General features: G+C 43.7%; 1 protein-coding gene across 3 annotated transcripts in view; it reads right to left on the bottom strand.

Annotated features, from left to right (window-relative positions):
• Positions 1 to 20,290, bottom strand: part of GNG2 (G protein subunit gamma 2) — a 140,108-nt gene that overhangs the window by 38,011 nt on the left and 81,807 nt on the right. For all 3 annotated transcript variants that reach the window (XM_073609906.1, XM_073609904.1, XM_073609907.1), the window contains exon 2: positions 17,171 to 17,238. The gene's annotated coding sequence lies outside the window, so the exon portion shown is untranslated. The remainder of the gene's footprint in view (positions 1 to 17,170; positions 17,239 to 20,290) is intronic.

Raw genomic sequence — 20,290 nt, 5'->3', positions numbered from 1 at the left:
GATAAACAGGGACGGGACCTTGCTGTTTATATAAGTATTGATTTCTAAAACTTACCAGTATCAAAAGTATGCAAGATTTGATCTTGCTAGCCAGACTGTCAGTAAATACTCCTTACAAATGAGAAGTATCTCCAAGATTTTTTTTTTACTTACCTGACCTTTAAAAAGGGCTTTACTACCTTATAAGGAACATCTAGAAATGTCAATTGTGCCTAAGTATTACCCAGAAAGATTTACTTTTTTACAGCTTAATTGCTGTATATCTGCACTGTGAGATCACTTATGGCACTGCTGCTTCTTCTAGTCACCTCAGATTTGGAGTGAGATTTGAGATGTCACTACTGTGCTTCTCACTGTGCTGGAGAGGAAGCTGTACCCGAGAACCTGCAGTGCAAGTATCTACCTGCTTATTCTGTGGATCAGTGCTTCCTATGCCTCTCCTGCTACTTTTCTAAAATTATCCATCGGTCATCGGATCACCAGTTATCAGGGTAGCGTTGGTATTGGGAAGCTAAGCTTCCTACCAAGATGGCCACCTCCAAGCAGAGACAGTGTGAATTAAAACAGTATGTTTCTTTAGCTTGACAAGAGGTCACAGGATATAGCCGACACATTTCAGGGACTCACAGCTTCCCCTTCATCTGGACTTAAGTGCTGGTAATTAATGTATACTTAAGGTAAACTTAAGGTAAATTAAGGTATACTGGACAGCTTGACAGGCTGGTGTTTTATAATCAGATCCTTGTTTTATACGATTGCTTAAGTATACCTCATTAATTTCCAGTACCTAAAGTGATTGTAAAGGCATATTTTTTATATTTTTTTAAATAACAAACATGTTATACTTACCTTCTCTGTGCCATGGTTTTGCAAGAACAGCCTCAATCCACCTCCTCTGGGGTCTACTGGAATTGGCAAAATTGGCCCCTCCCCTCCACCGAGTGCCCACCATAGCAAGCTGTTTGCTATGGGGGCACTTGTGCAGCACAGCTTGGCCCCACCACCTTCTCCCTCCTCAATGGTCGTGATTGACAGCAGCGGAAGCCAATGGCTCCTACTTGTGTCTTTGAGCCAGTGAGGAGGGAGAGAGCTAGCGCGGGACCCCAGAAGAGGAGATTCAAGGATGCAGGTGAGGTGCGTATATGTGAGGCTGCAGAGAATGCATTAAGGTAAAAAAACTTCAGCCTTTAGAACCATTTTAAGCCCTGATGAAGGGGGAGCTATGAGCCCGTGAAATGAGTTGGCTACATCCTGTAACTGGATGCCAAAATAATTAAACTTTTACTGGATCTAGTGCAAACCTGTGTGACGCTCATCTTTTATATACTTTTTGACTGCTCCAGGGACCCTTGGGGATTACTTTGTTGGCAGAGAACTGCCTTCAAGAATTCTACATTAGGAGCTTGTTTACACTTGCATTGGTCTCGCTAAAGCGATCTGGCATATCGCTTTTGAGAGAGTTGTACAGGAGAGGCTGCCTCCTGATTTAATCAATTTTTTTGATAGGTGAACTGAGTTTTTGAAAGGGAATACTTTGCCTTGGAAGGGTTGCTTTTGGTGGTGGTATTGCTCATGGAACAGGACAGGAGGTATAATTTTTGCTGCGACCACAACATCTGTACAACTTTATTTAGCCGCTCAGTTATTTAAGTTGGTTGGTCCGGGGAGGTAAAATTTTTCTTGCCACACCTCATCCGGTTTCTCCTTAGTTCGCTCTGGCATTCTGGGGAGAGGAATTATACCTTCTATTCCTCCCCACACAGAGTGTATTCGAGAATTTATTATTTTTTAGTAGTCCCCCATGGCCAGTTGGAGGCGGTGCATGACTCTGTGATAGGCAATATTACAGGGTCAGACCATGCGCCCTCTCACCAATCTCGACCACAAGAACTAGGTTCTGGAAGCTGAACGAAAGTCTGTTACAGACACCGGCAGTTCTGATTGATGTCACGAACAAGCTGAAGCACCATTTCCAAACAAATGACAGTGCAGAATGTGACCCGGGTATCCTATGGGAAGCCCAAAGGACCCTGATAAGATGGATGTTGATTAAACATGGAGCATGCATCAAACGGGAACGAGAACAACAACTGCTTCAGCTTCTTCATAAGATAAATGAAGTAGAATCGAGGCATAAAACGAACACCTATATCCTCACTGGAAACTGAACTGTTTTCCCTTAGAAGGCAAACAGTGTATTAACTACATTATATAGCTAAAGCAACACTACAATTCTGCCGGAAGCTTACTTACAAATCTGGCAATAAATGTGGGAAACTATTGGCTAAAGCGGTTAGAAATCACAGACTTAATACATATATACCATAAATCATAGCACCCTCGGGCCAAAAAAGGGTCATGCCTATCCAGATTGCGCAGAAATTCAGGGACTACTACTCTTCCTTATATAATCTCCCGGTCCGGTCTTCCAATGAAGCAGCAATGGAGGATTACGCCTCGCCCCAACTTCCCCAACTCACTGCAGAGGTAGGTGCGGAGATGGATGACATCACCCTATAAGATGGATGACATCACCCTATAAGAACTGCAACGAGCGGTGGGGGGATGAAACCTGGCAAAGCGCAGGGTCCTGATGGGTTCACCCTACAGTATTACCAATCCATCCTACCACTTCTAGGCCCTTATGTGATGAAGCTGTTCAATGCCCATTCTAAGGCATGGAGGCTCTGGAATATGTTTATTCTATCTGATGAAGGTGTGTCCCTGTTTGAATCATGAAGAATCAATACAGGCCCAATAGATACTTAAAGTGGCGACACGTTCACCGCTTCGGGGTCAGGACCCCCCCTTTTTTCTCTACTCCCCTTTCTTTACTTCCTCTGGAGCTGTTGTGTTTCCCCTCTTATATTTTCTGTTTTTTCCGATTTATTGTTTGGGGATCGGGCAGTTCAACCGGGTTTCTGATTTTGGGGACATTGTGACATTTCTTATTCAATAACTCATGATACTAGTGTTGTGTCTAGCAATGTCGTTGCTATCTCAAGTCTCATTGATATTACCGATATGCGTTTCAAATGCCGGACATATAGCCGGCTATTATCAAAGTAATTACCCATGCATATTTTCTGTTATGGTTGTCATTGCGCTGTTCCTTCCCTGACTTTTCTTTAAAAACAATAAAAATTTATATTTGAAAAAATGAAAATTTTACTGCCCCCTGATCGCACGTATAAATGAGCGCAAAGATATTTTTTACCTATTAGCGGATGAAGAGCTCCACCAACACATCTTTTGTAACAAGACGTAGTAAGTCAGTAATAGTGAGGGAATAAGCTGCAGGGATACCCCAGACAATACTAGTGCCTAGTTATTTTTCCTCTGCCGGCCTTTTTTGAACATATAGTTCATATCCTCTTAAATATTCTCACACAGCATGCTGGGAAATTATTATTTTTATTATAACACAGGATTTACAGTGCCTTGAAATAGTATTCATACCCCTTGAAATTTTCCACATTTTGTCATGTTACAACCAAAAACGTAAATGTATTTTACTGGGATTTTATGTGATAGACAGGGCTTTTTTTCTCAGAAAATAGGTGCAGGAACTCAACCACAACCCCCCAAAAACGCCCCCCCCCCCCCAGGGGTGCGGTACGTGCAGAGTTCCGGGGTGCGCTTGGTACATAGTACAGAGTTTAGGGATGCACTACATGCAGAGTTTGGGAGTGTGCTATGTACAGAGTTCAGGGGTTGTGCTGCATACAGAGAGCAGAGTTCAGCCTTCCTGCACAGCTGCTTACCTCTGCATCTCCCATCCACATCTTACTTTAACCCCTCTTCAGCACTGACCTCTGCATGCGACTCTCCCTCCACTTCACCCATCCCCTCCCCTTAAAAGCTCCACCATCTTCCACATCTCTTACTTTTGTTGCTGTATTAAACTAAAGCACCCAGCCGGCTCTAGTACCTCCCCACAAAGGGGAGGTGACTCCTCCTCTCTCACTTGCAGGTAGATCATCTAGTGGGGGTGTCGGCATCCTCAGTGGACCCTGAAAACCTGCATCTCCCTTGTTCCAATCCTGCTCTCAGTGGGAGCTGCTCAGGATATAAGATCAATGGGAGTCCTTGGGAGACAAACCATCACTAGTAAACACAGAAGCCGGACTTTGGTGTTTATCAGTGATAGTGGTGAGCAGAGAGCAGAAGATCTGAACCAGAGGTAGTGGAATGGAGTTCCACCAAGTTCCAGCTGAAAAAATGCCCTGGTGATAGACCAACACAAAGTGGCACATAATTGTGAAGTAGAAGGAAAAGGATAAATGGTTTTCAACATTTTTTACAAATAAATATCTGAAAAGTGTGATGTGCATTTGTATTCAGACCCCTTTACTCTGATACCCCTAACTAAAATCTAGTAGAACCAATTGCCTTCGGAAGTCACCTAATTAGTAAATAGAGTCCATCTGTGTGTGATTTAATCGCAGTATAAATACATCTGTTCTGTGAAGCCCTCAGAGGTTTGTTAGAGAACCTTAGTGAACAAACAACATCATGAAGGCCAAGGAATACACCAGACAGGTCAGGGATAAAGTTGTGGAGAAGTATAAAAGCAGGGCTGGGTTATAAAAAAAATATCCCAAGCTTTGAACATCTCACGGAGCAAACCTACCAAGACATGGCCGTCCACCTAAACTGACAGGCCGGGCAAGGAGAGCATTCAGAGAAGCAGCCAAGAGGCCCATGGTAACTCTGGAGGATCTGCAGAGATCCACAGCTCAGGTGGGAGAATCTGTCCACAGGACAACTATTAAGTTGTGATTTTGGCTTGGGCCCATCATTTCTGACCTCCCTGGCTTTTCCATCTTGGCTGATCTGGGGCAGCGGAATACTTCCCCCCTTTCCTTTAACCGGATGCATTTTTCCTGACATCTCAAGAAACATGGTTAGATCTCAGGTTGTTATTCTATCATATGTTCAATATGTAATGCTTATTCATATAATCTGTATGATAATTGCTTATTATGTTTGTTTTTGCTCTTTATTAATTTACAGACAACCAATGAACCACTAGCCCCTGAAGAAGAGGTTTAATCGCTTCAAACCTCGAAACACGTCGGGCATAGTCTGAACCCAGTTCACTACTGGCCAGTCTCAAATGGTTGTCTGTATACATACACACACATGTTTCCTGATATTGTACTTTGTATTTTTGTATAATAGATATATGCATCCTATTGTGACTTAATAAGTCACCAATTCATTTTTAAACTTTTCTAATAAAATATCAATATATTTTCATTACATTTATTTGTCAAGGAATTTCTGTCTTTAAAAGTCCCACAGAGGAACCTGCTTGTTTTTGTATTACATGTACAGGACAAGTAGCCATGCACTCCACAAATCTGGCTTTTATGGAAGAGTGGCAAGAAGAAAGCCAATGTTGAAAGAAAGCCATAAGAAGTCCCATTTGCAGTTTGTGAGAAGCCATGTGGGGGCCACAGCAAACATGTGAAAGAAGGTGCTCTGGTCAGATTAGATCAAATTTAACTTTTTGGCCTAAAAACAAAACACTATTGCCCCGTACACACGGTCGGACTTTGTTCGGACATTCCGACAACAAAATCCTAGGATTTTTTCCGACGGATGTTGGCTCAAACTTGTCTTGCATACACACGGTCACACAAAGTTGTCGGAAAATCCGATCGTTTTAAACGCGGTGACGTAAAACATGTACGTCTGGACTATAAACGGGGCAGTGGCCAATAGCTTTCATCTCTTTATTTATTCTGAGCATGCGTGGCACTTTGTCCGTCGGATTTGTGTACACACGATCGGAATTTCCGACAACGGATTTTGTTGTCGGAAAATTTTATCTCCTGCTCTCCAACTTTGTGTGTCGGAAAATCCGATGGAAAATGTCCGATGGAGCCCACACACTGTCGGAATTTCCGACAACACGCTCCGATCGGACATTTTCCATCGGAAAATCCGACCGTGTGTACGGGGCATAAGTGTGCGAAAAACTAAAACTACACATCACCCCCAACACACCATACCCACCGTGAAACATGGTGGTGGCGGCATCATGTTGTGGGGATGCTTTCTTCATCCGGGACAGGGAAGCTGGTCAGAGTTGATGGGAAGATGGTTGGAGCTAAATACAGGGCAATTTTAGAAGAAACCTGTTATGCCACGTACACACGGTCTGACTTTTCAGCTACAAAAGTCCGACAGCCCGTCCGACAGACTTTCGACGGACTTTTGGCAGACTTTCAACAGACTTTCCAATGACCGGACTTGCCTACACATGATCACACAAAAGTCCGACGGATTCGTACGTGATGATGACGCACACCGGACTAAAATAAGGAAGTTGATAGCCAGTAGCCAATAGCTGCCCTAGCATGGGTTTTTGTCCGTCGGACTAGCATACAGACGAGCGGATTTCTGGGTCCGGCGGAGTTACGACGTAAAGATTTGAAGCAAGTTCCAAATCTAAAGTCCGTCAAATTTGTGGCTGGAAAAGTCCGCTGAAAGTCCGGGGAAGCCCACACACGATCGGATTGTCCGCCGGACTTGGTCCGTCGGCCTTTTGTAGCCGAAAAGTCCAACCATGTGTACGCGGCATTAGTCTGCAAAAGACTTGAGACTGGGGCGGAGGTTCACATTCCAGCAGGACAACGACCCTAAACATACAGCCAGAGCTACAATGGAAAGGTTTAGATCAAAGCATATTCATGTGTTAGAATGGCCCAGTCAAAGTCCAGATCTAAATCCAACTGAGAATCTGTGGCAAGACTTGAAAATCGCTGATCACAGACGCTCTCCATCCAATCTGACAGAGCTTGAGCTATTTTTCAAAGAAGAATGGGCAAAAATTTCACTCTCTATATGTGCAAAGCTGGTAGAGACATCCCCAAAAATACTGCATCTGTAATTGCAGTGAAAGGAGATTCTACAAAGTATTGACTCAGGGGGGCTGAATACAAATACACGCCACACTTTTCACATATTTTTTTGTGAAAAATGTTTAAGACCATTTATTGTTTTCCTTTTACTTCACAATTATGTGCCACTTTGTGTTGGTCTATCACATAAAATCCCAATTAAATACATTTACATTTTTGGTTGTAACATGACAAAATGTGGAAAATTGAGGGGTATGAATACTTTTTCTATGGCACTGTATATCTGCTTTACAATATAAAGGGAGGCAGTACAGTTACAATACAGTAAAATACAAGAGGGTGAAGAAGGCCCTGCTCATGAGAGCTTACAATCTAATAGGGTGGGGCAAGTGGTACAAAAGGTTATAACGGGGGCGGGGAGCTGATGGAAGTGATAAAAGTTCAGTTATTCGGAGGTGTGATGGGCTTCCCGAGAGATGAGTTTTCAGGGATCGCCTAAAGGCAGCTAGAGTAGGAGATAGCCGGACAGACTGAAGTAGAGAGTTCCAGAGGATGGGAGATGCTCTGGTGAAGTCCTGGAGATGAGCATCGAAGGAGGGCACAAGGGAGCTTGAGAGCAGGAGGTTTTGAGAAGAGCAGAGAGCAACGTTTGGGTGATATTTGGAGACAAGATCGGTGATGTAGCTCAGGGCAGAGTTGTGAATGGCTTTATATGGTGGTGTTAGTATTCTGAATTTAATTCTCTGGGCAATTGGAAGTGTAGGGATTGGCAGAGAGGGTTGGCGGACACTGAGCGGTTGGTAAGGTAACGCAAGTCTGGCAGCAGCATTAGAGCTAGACTGAAGAGGGGATAGCCTATGGAGAGGCAGGCCAATGAGAAGGGAGTTGCAATAATCAAGGCGAGAGATAACAAGGGAGTGAATGAGTAGTTTTGGTGGTTCCATTAGTTAAAAAGGGGCGAATTTTAGAGATGTTACAGAGTTGAAGTCTACAAGCTTTTGACGGCGATTGGATTTAGTGCTCAAAAGGACAGGCCAGAGTCTAGAATTACATCCAGTACCCTGGTGTGAGGGTAGGGACTGATGGTGGCATTATTGATCTTGTTGGAAAAGTCATGGAGGGGTGCATGGGCAGGAGGGAATATTATCAGCTCGGTTTAAGAGGGAAATGAGCGACATGACCCTCCTAGAGGTTTTGGGACAAACTTCTTCACTGGCAAACAGAAAAATCCAAAAGCTTCCAGTACCCTCCATACCAGTGCTCTTCTGTCTCACCAGAGTTGATTAACCTTAAACTTAGTAAGGTCTGTACACACTGGTTATTAAATATCAGAAAGAACTCCTTTTGCCATCTTCACAGATAGATCTCCCCATTCCCCAAGAATGCCAAAAAGACAAAAGGTACTCCAAATAGTTCACCGTTCACATCATTAGGTACTGTACCAGCACTATGTACTACACTATATATATCTTCACCTTCCACATACACTGCTCAATTTTGGAACCTCTATTTCGCCTTTGTCACATGCAGGGCTTTTTTTTTTTTTCAGGGAATAGGTGCAGGTACTCCCTCCTTCTGAATCACCACTTGTCTCCGCCCCCCTACCCACCTCCGAATACTGTACCCTAAGTTCCATCCCCTACCCACCTGCAGCCATCAATAATAGACCCCCCCCAGCAACAATAGAGCCGCCACAAAAAATATCCTGCACCCCAGCAACAATAGCCTCCCACTAGCAACAATAGATCTCCCAGCAGCCAGCAACAATATACTCTCCCCTAACAGTAAATCTATCCCAGCAACAATTGAACCCCCTCCAGCAACAATAGATCCTCCCCCAACAATAAGAACCCCCATAACAATATATCCCCCCACAGCTAGCATCAATAGACCCTCCAGCACACTCTAGTACCCCTTGCCATTACATACATTCTGTGCTGGAGGTGCCAGAACTGCTTTCCCCTGCATTCCAGCTGAAAAAAAGCCCTGGTCACAGGTCCCCTGCTGGCTACACTTAGGCCCCTTTCACACTGGGACGGTGGGGGCGTCGACGGTAAAACAGCGCTATTTTTAGTGCTGTTTTACCGTCGTTTTTGCGGCTGTATTCGGCCGCTAGCGGTGCGGTTTTAACCCCCGCTCGCGGCCGAAAAAGGGTTAAATCCGCTCGTACAGCGCGCTGTCCCATTGATTTCAATGGGCAGGAGCGGTTTAGGAGCGGTGAATACACCACTCCTTCACCGCTCCAAAGAAGCGGTTGGCAGGACTTTTTTTACCATCCTGCCAGCGCACCGCTTCAGTGTGAAAGCCCTCGGGCTTTCACACTGAACAAACAGCGGAGGCTGTTTAGGGGCGGTTTGCAGGCGGTATTTTTAGCGCAATACCGCCTGCAAACCGCCCCAGTGTGAAAGGGGTCTTAGTGTAAGGAAGTGTATCATTTTTAACAACTTTGGTTGAAAAACCAAGAGGTTTTGGCTTTAGATCCACCAAAGGGTGTCAACAGGGCCACCCACAGTTCAATTTTCCACCCTTGTATGGCCAGCTTTAAGCAGTACTATACCGAAAAGTAAACATATATTATTGTAGCTTACCAATTGTTAGATATGATGGCTGCATTTGTTTCCTTTTGTAGGCTTTATTCTATTTGCAGCTGGAGAATTGGCCAGTGAGTCTGTTGTTTTTCAAAAGAATAAGCTATCTTGTAGATGTCAGATGTCTAGGTTATCTGCCCTACACCTGTCCATTTAAATGCATGTGCTTCCATTGTTGGAGACTCACAGTAATTAGAGTTTAGGTCCACAGAAAATGGGGTACCTTGCCGGGGCTTTGTGGCTTACGCATGTATTTGCAGATTGTGCAACTAAACCACTGTTTTTAACGCATAATGTTGGACAGGTCAATTTAGTTGGTCGCAGGCTGGTTGGTAAGTTGAGCTTGGAAATTTCTTAGTTTATTTTAGATATATCAAGCTACAGGGATGAGACAATCCATTTAACACTGACAGGGGTGCTTGGAATGATCAGCTCTTATTTATTGATGTCAAACCCAAAAGGAAAAAAACAGTTTGCTGTAACTGCTTATAAAGTATTAGCTGAGGTTTGGCCTCAATTTGTAAATGCATTTAAACCTGCTAGTACATCTAACACTCGCCTACCCCCAGACTGACAATGCTGCTGTACAAAGGCGTCTCTGTTGCTCCTTCATCCAGAGTGAAGGCACTCTTATACAGGAGGTGTGTAAAGGCCCGTACACACGCTTTGATTTTCAGACGTCAATTGTGTTACGACGACCGATCCTCCACAAATCTTATCGTTAGTACAGTGCTCTGACAGCCGATTTCACTTTTTTGTCAGACAAAAGCTGGATGTGCAGACTATAAAATTTTTGTCAGATGTGAACTCAACATCCGTTTTTCGTTTTATTAGTACGGTTTTCAGAGTAAAGTCGTAAGAGCAAGACTACACATGCTCAGAAACGAAAGAATACATACAAAATTATTCAACACATTACAGTGGGGACGGAAAGTATTCAGACCTCCTTAAATTTTTCACTCTTTGTTATATTGCAGCCATTTGCTAAAATCATTTAGGTTCATTTTTTTCCTCATTAATGTACACACAGCACCCCATATTGACAGAAAAACACAGAATTGTTGAAATTTTTGCAGGTTAAAAAAGAAAAACTGAAATATCACATGGTCCTAAGTATTCAGACCCTTTGCTGTGACACTCATATATTTAACTCAGGTGCTGTCCATTTCTTCTGATCATCCTTGAGATGGTTCTACACCTTCATTTGAGTCTAGCTGTGTTTGATTATACTGATTGGACTTGATTAGGAAAGCCACACACCTGTTTATATAAGACCTTACAGATCACAGTGCATGTCAGAGCAAATGAGAATCATGAGGTCAAAGGAACTGCCTGAAGAGCTCAGACAGAATTGTGGCAAGGCACAGATCTGGTCAAGGTTACAAAAAAATTTCTACTGCACTTTAGTTTTTCATTTGCCTTTTTCTGTCACTTTTTAAATAGCTTTTTTTTTTTTTTTTCTCTGGTTCCTTCAGTCTATCAATTAAGGGGGGTGGTTAATTGCTCACAGGTGCCTATTTAACTGGGTGTAGGACTCAGTCTGAGCGTGCTCAGTCTGAGGCTGTGGAACTCGGTGTAAGTGGAGCTGGTATAAGTGGGAGTTAAAAACCAGAGTTAGAGTGAACAAGTCTTGCTTTTTGTTTGCTGGGTTGCATTTTTGGGGCTTTTCCCTTTAGTTTTTCATTTGCCTTTTTCTGTCACTTTTTAAATAGCTTTTTTTTTTTTTTTTTTTTTTTCTCTGGTTCCTTCAGTCTATCAATTAAGGGGGGTGGTTAATTGCTCACAGGTGCCTATTTAACTGGGTGTAGTACTCAGTCTGAGGCTGTGGAACTCGGTGTAAGTGGAGCTGGTATAAGTGGGAGTTAAAAACCAGAGTTTAAAACAGAAGGTTATAACAGGGGTCATAGTACCTGTGTAGTAGTGTGAGTATCTGAGTGTTGTCTGAGTAGTGTGTGTGGATCGTTAGTACTTGTGTATTGTGTACTGTATACTTGAGTATTGCGAGTGCACGTAGGTCTGCGACTGTTCTGCGATTGCACGTAGGTCTGTGAGTACCTGTGTATTGTCTTGTTGTGTACCTGTGTATTGTCTTGAGTATTAGTGCCAGGAAGCTAGCTGTTAGGTAATTTGGACAGGGTAAAATCCCCAATCCTCACTAAATTTAATAGGTACGATGCCCGGGAGGTGTGGAGAGGCGACTCATTGTACATCTTGCGGCATGTATGCGTTCCTTGATCATCCGATCGAGGGCGAATACTGCTGTGCAAAATGTAAGCACATTGTTTCCCTGGAAGCCCAGGTTCTGAATCTGGGGAAGCAACTGTCAGCACTGAGAAGTCCCTCCATACTAAAGGTGAGCCAGGAACGTACACGGCAGGTGCCGGCAGGGGCCAGCACAGAGGCGGGTGGAGACAAAGAGGTGCAGGCACTAGCAAAGAGTAGATGGGTGACAGTCAGGAGGGGTAGAGGGGGAAGTGCCAGAGAGGCCGATCCAGGACTGGAGCATCCCAATAAGTATGCTCCATTGAGTGACATTGGTGAAACCAGTCAGGGACCAGCACTGCTGGAGATGAGGGACTCTCCTAGCTGCCAGGGGAAGAACTCCTCCAGTGAGAGTGGGGGGGCAGCAAAGGGAAAGGAAAGACAGATTCTGGTGGTAGGGGACTCAATTCTTAGAAGGACAGAGAGGGCAATCTGTAACCAAGACCTGAAGCGCCGAACAGTATGTTGTCTACCGGGCGCTCGGGTTCGGCACATCACGGATCTTGTGGACAGATTACTGGGAGGGGCTGGGGAAGACCCGGCTGTCATGGTACACGTTGGCACCAATGACAAAGTCAGAGGCAGATAGAGTGTCCTAAAGAACGATTTTAGGGACTTAGGTGCTAAATTGAGGAAAAGGACCTCCAAGGTAGTGTTCTCAGGAATACTACCGGTACATCGAGCCACACCAGAAAGGCAGAGGGAGATTAGGGAAGTAAACAAGTGGCTGAAGAGCTGGTGTAGTAAGGAGGGGTTTGGGTTCCTGGAGGACTGGGCCGACTTCTCAGTCGGTAACCGGTACTATAGAAGGGACGGACTGCACCTAAATGAGGAGGGTGCAGATCTGCTGGGAATGAAGATGGCCAAAAAGTTAGAGGGGTTTTTAAACTAGGCGATCGGGGGGAGGGTCCAGAGACAGTGATAGCCAGCGCGGAAGATATACCAGAGGGTAGTATTGGGGGCATTAGTGGTAGGTTAACCAAAGCACAAAAACACAAGGTGAGTATAGTAGCAAGTCCTAGTTGCAATCTCGAAACACCCATTACGAGGACAATATGCGACCGGTCTAAATTATGTGTCATGTTCACCAATGCCAGGAGCATGGCGGACAAGATGGGTGAACTAGAGATACTGTTGTACAAGGAGGATTTGGATTTTGTGGGAATTTCAGAGACCTGGTTCAACAGCTCTCATGATTGGCTGGCAAACATTCAAGGGTATACCCTATACCGCAAGGATAGAGAGGGTAAAAAAGGGGGAGGGGTATGCCTATATATCAAGAATAATGTACAAGCGAATGTGAGAGATGACATCACTGAGGGAGCTAGAGAGGAGGTGGAATCCTTATGGGTAGAGCTCCAAAGGGATGAAGCTAAGGGGAAAATAATACTGGGAGTATGCTATAGGCCCCCTAACCTGAAGGAGGAAGTGGAGACGGATCTCCTATCACAAACTGGATTAGCAGCAAGGATGGGAAGTGTTATCATAATAGGGGGTTTTTAATTATCCAGACATAGACTGGGCGGAGGGAACCGCGCATTAATTTAAGGCTCGCCAGTTCCTTAATGTCTTGCAGGACAATTTTATGGGTCAGATGGTAGATGCACCAACTAGAAATAAAACATTACTGGATCTACTGATTACCAACAATACAAACCTGATCACAGATGTGGAAATACGGGGCAATTTAGGTAACAGCGATCACAGGTCAATTAGTTTCAGTATAAATCACACAAATAGGAAACATGAAGGGAACACAAAGACACTGAATTTCAAAAGAGCCAACTTCCCTAAACTACAAACCTTACTAAAATGCATAAATTGGGATAAAATATTAGGAACAAAGAATGAGGAGGAGAGATGGGTTTGCTTTAAGAACATATTAAATAAGGGTATTAGCCAATGTATCCCATTGGGTAATAAATTTAAAAGAGCGAACAAAAATCCTGGATGGCTTAACTCCAATGTAAAAATGCATATAAAAGCAAAGGAGAAGGCTTTCAAAAAATACAAGGTTGGGGGATCATCCTCAGCATTCAGACTTTATAAAGAATGCAATAAGAAATGTAAGGGTGCAATTAGGACGGCTAAGATAGAACATGAAAGACACATAGCGGAGGAGAGCAAAAAAATAGCCCAAGAAATTCTTTAAGTATGTAAACAGTAAAAAAGGGAGGACAGACCATATTGGCCCCATAAAGAATGAGGAAGGACATCTGGTTACAAAGGATGGGGAGATGGCAAAGGTATTGAATTTATTCTTCTCCTCAGTCTTCACGAGTGAATCGGGGGGCTTCAGTAACCAAAACTGCAGTGTTTATCGTCATGACACAACACAGGAAGCACCTCCATGGTTAACAGAGGACGAAATTAAAATTAGACTTGAGAAACTTTACATTAATAAATCACCAGGACCAGATGGCTTGCATCCGAGGGTACTTAGGGAACTCAGTCAGGTGATTGCCAGACCGTTGTTCCTAATTTTAACAGACAGTCTACTGACTGGAATGGTACCAGCTGATTGGAGAAAAGCCAATGTAGCACCAATATTTAAAAAGGGCCCAAAATACATCGCTGGGAATTACAGACCAGTTAGCCTAACATCAATAGTATATAAACTCTTGGAGGGGATGATAAGGGACTATATACAAGATTTTAGTAATAAGAACGATATCATTAGCAGTAATCAGCATGGATTCATGAAGAATCGTTCTTGCCAAACCAATCTATTAACCTTCTATGAGGAGGTGAGTTGCCATCTAGATAAAGGAAGGCCCCTGGATGTGGTGTATCTGGATTTTGCAAAAGCATTTGACACAGTTCCCCATAAACGTTTACTGTACAAAATAAGGTCCATTGGCATGGACCATAGGGTGAGTACATGGATTGAAAACTGGCTACAAGGGCGTGTTCAGAGGGTGGTGATAAATGGGGAATACTCAGAATGGTCAGAGGCGGGTAGTGGGGTTCCCCAGGGTTCTGTGCTGGGACCAATCCTATTTAATTTGTTTATAAACGACATGGAGGATGGGATAAACAGTTCAATCTCTGTATTTGCAGACGATACTAAGCTAAGCAGGGCAATAACTTCTCCGCAGGATGTGGAAACCTTGCAAAAAGACCTAAACAAATTAATGGGGTGGGCGACTACATGGCAAATGAGGTTCAATGTAGGAAAATGTAAAATAATGCATTTGGGTGGCAAAAATATGAATGCAATCTATACACTGGGGGGAGAACCTCTGGGGGAATCTAGGATGGAAAAGGACCTGTGGGTCCTAGTAGATGATAGGCTCAGCAATGGCATGCAATGCCAAGCTGCTGCTAATAAAGCAAACAGAATATTGGCATGCATTAAAAGGGGGATCAACTCCAGAGATAAAACGATAATTCTACCGCTCTACAAGACTCTGGTCCGGCCGCACCTGGAGTATGCTGTCCAGTTCTGGGCACCAGTCCTCAGGAGGGATGTACTGGAAATGGAGCGAGTACAAAGAAGGGCAACAAAGCTAATAAAGGGTCTGGAGGATCTTAGTTATGAGGAAAGGTTGCGAGCACTGAAATTATTCTCTCTGGAGAAGAGACGCTTGAGAGGGGATATGATTTCAATTTACAAATACTGTACTGGTGACCCCACAATAGGGATAAAACTTTTTCGCAGAAGAGAGTTTAATAAGACTCGTGGCCACTCATTACAATTAGAAGAAAAGAGGTTTAACCTTAAACTACGTAGAGGGTTCTTTACTGTAAGAGCGGCAAGGATGTGGAATTCCCTTCCACAGGCGGTGGTCTCAGCGGGGAGCATTGATAGCTTCAAGAAACTATTAGATAATCACCTGAATGACCGCAACATACAGGGATATGTAATGTAATACTGACACATAATCACACACATAGGTTGGACTTGATGGACTTGTGTCTTTTTTCAACCTCACCTACTATGTAACTGTGTAACTATGTAACTATGTTTCCTAAGAGCACAGTGGCCTCCATAATCCTTCAATGGAAGACGTTTGGGACGACCAGAACCCTTCCTAGAGCTGGCCGCCCGGCCAAACTGAGCTATCGGGGGAGAAGAGCCTTGGTGGGAGAGGTAAAGAAGAACCCAAAGATCACTGTGGCTGAACTCCAGAGATGCAGTCGGGAGATGGGAGAAAGTTGTAGAAAGTCAACCATCACTGCAGCCCTCCACCAGTCGGGGCTTTATAGCAGAGTGGCCCGACGGAAGCCTCTCCTCAGTGCAAGACACATGAAAGCCTGCATAGAGTTTGCTAAAAAAAAAACTTGAAGGACTATAAGATGGTGGGAAATAAGATTCTTTGGTCTGATGAGACCAAGATAGAACTTTTTGGCCTTAATTCTAAGCGGTGTGGAGAAAACCAGGCACTGCTCATCACCTGTCCAATACAGTTCGAACAGTGAAGCATGGTTGTGGCAGCATCATGCTGTGGGGGTGTTTTTCAGCTGCAGGGACAGGACGACTGTTTGCAATTGAAGGAAAGATGAATACAGCCAAGTACAGGGATATCTTGGACGAAAACCTTCTCCAGAGTGCTCAGGACCTCAGACTGGGCTGAAGGTTTACCTTCCAACAAGACAATGACCCTAAGCGCACAGCTAAAATAACGAAGGAGTGGCTTCCCAACAACTCTGTGACTGTTCTTGAATGGCTCAGCCAGAGCCCTGACTTAAACCCAATTGAGCATCTCTGGAGAGACCTAAAAATGGCTGTCCGCAAACGTTTACCATCCAACCTGACAGAACTGGAGAGGATCTGTAAGGAGGAATGGCGGAGGATCCCCAAATCCAGGTGTGAAAAACTTGTTGCATCTTTCCCAAAAAGACTCATGGCTGTATTAGATCAAAAGGGTGCTTCTACTAAATACCGAGCAAAGGGTCTGAATACTTAGGACCATGTGATATTTAAGTTTTTCTTTTTTAATAAATCTGCAAAAATGTCAACAATTCTGTTTTTCTGTCAATATGGGGTGCTGTGTGTACATTAATGAGGAAAAAAATGAACTTAAATGATTTTAGCAAATGGTTGCAATATAACAAAGAGTGAAAAATTTAAGGGGGTCTGAATACTTTTTGTCCCCACTGTACGTCACTTCTGACGTTGTATTCTGTCAAATGAAAATTCTCGTATTGTTAGTAACCTCTTCACTTTCGACATGAGATTAGCATGCCACAAAAATTGGATGTTCTGTATTCCGAAAATCAAAGCGTGTGTACGAGGCTTTACTGGCCAGATCACCAGGTGAAAAGAGGGGGAAAAAAAGCCTAAAAAAAAGATAACCAATGCAGCCACAACATCTAATGATTGTTAAACTGCAATACATTACATTTTTGGTTTTGGATTTAATACCACTTTAAAATCAGTATACACCAAGGCAAGATGATAACCAGAACAAAGATAATAAAAAAAAATATAGCTGTAATTTTTACCAAAATGGTTATCGGTGCTCCTCTTCCAGTCACTCACTAACAATCTTTTCTTCTCTTTATTCTTCTTTCTATGGATAGAATGAGAGGATAAAACACTAAATCAAAGGTCAGACACTAGATGGGAGATGTACAATGATAGAATTCATATATTTAACAGGAAATGGTCTGCAGTTTCCCAATGATTTTTTGGCACCATCAGTTTGATTGTTTTTAATCCATTTTGCAGGTTCAAAGAACAATTGAAGGAATTGGATAAGTTTGAAAATTCCAATTGTTTTCACGCAGATTGTGTGGCGAAAGGAGCACAACGATCTATTCTGGAACTGTCACATTCAATTTGCATTAATCCCCCCCCCCCCAAATAACTATTTGACATGATTTATGCAAGCAAATTTTGCATTTGTCTGGAAACAAATGTTTGTTTCAGATATCCAATCGATGAAAACAAATGAGCTGATGATTTCATTATCGATGTGCAAATGGCTAACTTAAAGTGGAGTTCCACCCAAAAATGGAACTTCCACTTTTTGGAATCCCCCCCCTCCGGTGTCACATTTGGCACCTTTCAGGGGGGAGGAGGGAGCAGATAACTGTCTAATACAGGTATTTGCTCCCACTTCCTGGCATAGATCACCGCGGTGATTGCAGTGACCTACGCCACTTCCGCCGCCTACCCCGTCCTCCCCCGCTGTATTCTGTGAGACACAGAATACAGCAGGGACCTGTGAGGACACGCAGCGCGGCTCGCGCATGCGCAGTAGGGAACCAGGAAGTGAAGACGCACGGCTTCACTTCCTTATTCCCTTACCGAGGATGGCGGCGGCAGCAGCCGAGAGCCAAAGGACGGATCGGCTTCGGCTGCCGACACCGCGGGCTCCCTGGACAGGTAAGTGTCCATATATTAAAAGTCTGCAGCTGCAGTATTTGTAGCTGCTGGCTTTTAATACTTTTTTTTCAGCAAACCTCCGCTTTAAAGTGGTAGTAAACTTTTTTTCTTTTAAATTGCTGACAGACAGGATCATTATGACAGAAGAGACCCTATTGGTTTCTGTTGTCATTAATGCTTCCTCCTGCCTGTAGCCTGTCATGTACACTGAGCCACGCATGAGCAGCTCAGTGAATATTTATGGCCCCGATCTGTGCTGCTGCAATGTGACTCCCATGCGCGGGTGTGACATCGTAGCAGGCCAGCCAATCAAGCGGCCGAAGGCACAGAATTCGGAAGGAAGCCCGGGTGAAGATGGAAACACCTGGGACCCACCTGCTTGTTTACAGCGCGGCGCTGAAGAGTTCAGTTTGACAAGCAAATCTGTCATAATGTGCTAATATGCTGTGCATGCTAATATATTATGGCATATCCTGCCTGGGGGGTCCCAAAATATAGAAATCACAGCAGATTTTACTACCGCTTTAAAGTGGGGTTTTCAATACCTTAAGCCAGCCATTCTCAATCAGGGTTCAGTGGAGCCCTTGGGTTCCTCCAGAGGTTGCTAGGGGTTCCTTGAGCTATGGCTGATTGATCTCCCATCTGATGAAATCTGGATAGTTCCACGGCCAAAGCCACTTAGCAAAGCCAGCATTTAGTTGTCTGTAAAGCCGGGTACACACTATTAGTTTTTTAGGTTGAACGAAAAAAAAAACGTCAGCACCGATCGAAGCCACTATAGTAATCATGCAAGGTTAGTACAGCAATCTCCCCCGCTGAGCTGTTGTGTTTTGACAGGGGGACGGCCCCTCGGCCAGAACATTGGCTGAGAGCGCTGATCAGGAGATGGTCAGGTGCTGGTTTTCCAGCACGCTCGTCCGACAGAAGCCGGCTTCTGTTGGACAGACCGACATACACACAGGCCAAATGACGGCCATTTTTTTTGAACCGGCAAATATCTCCTGACATTCGGCCCATGTGAACCAAACCAATGTAGGTGGAATTTTTCCAATTGACCTGAAAATGAATATTCCCTCCAATAACAAGTTTAGGAAAGCAGTGGCGGCCCATGGGCGCTGCCCCCCTATCCATGCGTCCAGCCCCCTAATCTACATGCAGAGCACTGCGCCCTGAGCTCACCCAGTTGTGTGACATTATATATATTATTAATATGTCTCAGGTTTGTTTGCTGCCCCCGACCGCTGGAGCACCAGTCGTCACTGTAAGAAAGGTTGCCAGCTTGCAAAAGCTAGAAACTGCAACGCTACAATAATATCTCCTATACTGTAATGCAGACTTTCTCAACCTTTTTACCCCAGAGGATTCTTTGAAATAATACTTTGGTCTCACGAAACCCCCTACTAGAATCAATTTTTTTGGGGGACAATTAAAATGACAATGCCACCCATACCAACAGATAAAAAGATCATTGGTGTCATGTTGTTGGCTCTGACAAGTAACATTGGACACAGAACCATAAAGACACCATCAGATGGGAGGCTAAATAGCCACAAGTCAAGAAACCCCTAGCAACCTCTGGAGAATCCCTACGGTTCCATGAAACCTGGTTGAGAACTGCTGCTGTAATGTAATAAAATATAATTATTAACCAAAATTTGTTTAAACAAGATTAAGGCTGCATTCACACCTGAGCGTTGTGTTTTTGCATGTGTTTTCAGTCATTTTGTTGTGCGTTCTTGAACGTTTTTGTACAGTGTTTTCCAAAGTGTTTTGGTACTTTGGCTTTTTTGTTTTAACCAATAAAGAAAACTATCATCTGTTACATCATTTGTTGCTATGTATTTCTGCTTTCAGCTGCTTCAAAAACGCACCAATCTGACTCTAGCTACAAAAGTAACTCCAAAACTTTCTTTGACTTTCACGTATTTGGTTTCAGGCATTTTGGAGTGGACATGTGATCCACCGCCATAGAAAATACGTGATGTCATCTCCCTGAGCGGTTTGGAGCTTCAAGCTACAAAATGCTCAGATATGAACACAGCTTATATGATGCAAAACAAGAACTGAAAAAAGATCCATAAAGTGAACAAGATTACTTGACTTCCGAAAGATTTACCCCCCTTCCTGACCAGGACATTTTTTGCGATATAGCTCTGCATTACTTTAACTGACAATTGCACGGTCATGCAATGCTGTACCCAAATAAAATTTGTCATTTTTTCCCACAAATAGAG

This window comes from Aquarana catesbeiana, linkage group LG13, assembly GCF_042186555.1.
Source record: "Aquarana catesbeiana isolate 2022-GZ linkage group LG13, ASM4218655v1, whole genome shotgun sequence".
NCBI classification, from domain to species: domain Eukaryota; kingdom Metazoa; phylum Chordata; class Amphibia; order Anura; family Ranidae; genus Aquarana; species Aquarana catesbeiana.
The sequence above is the reverse complement of the archived record's forward strand: the minus strand, read 5'-3'. Positions and strand labels throughout refer to the sequence as shown.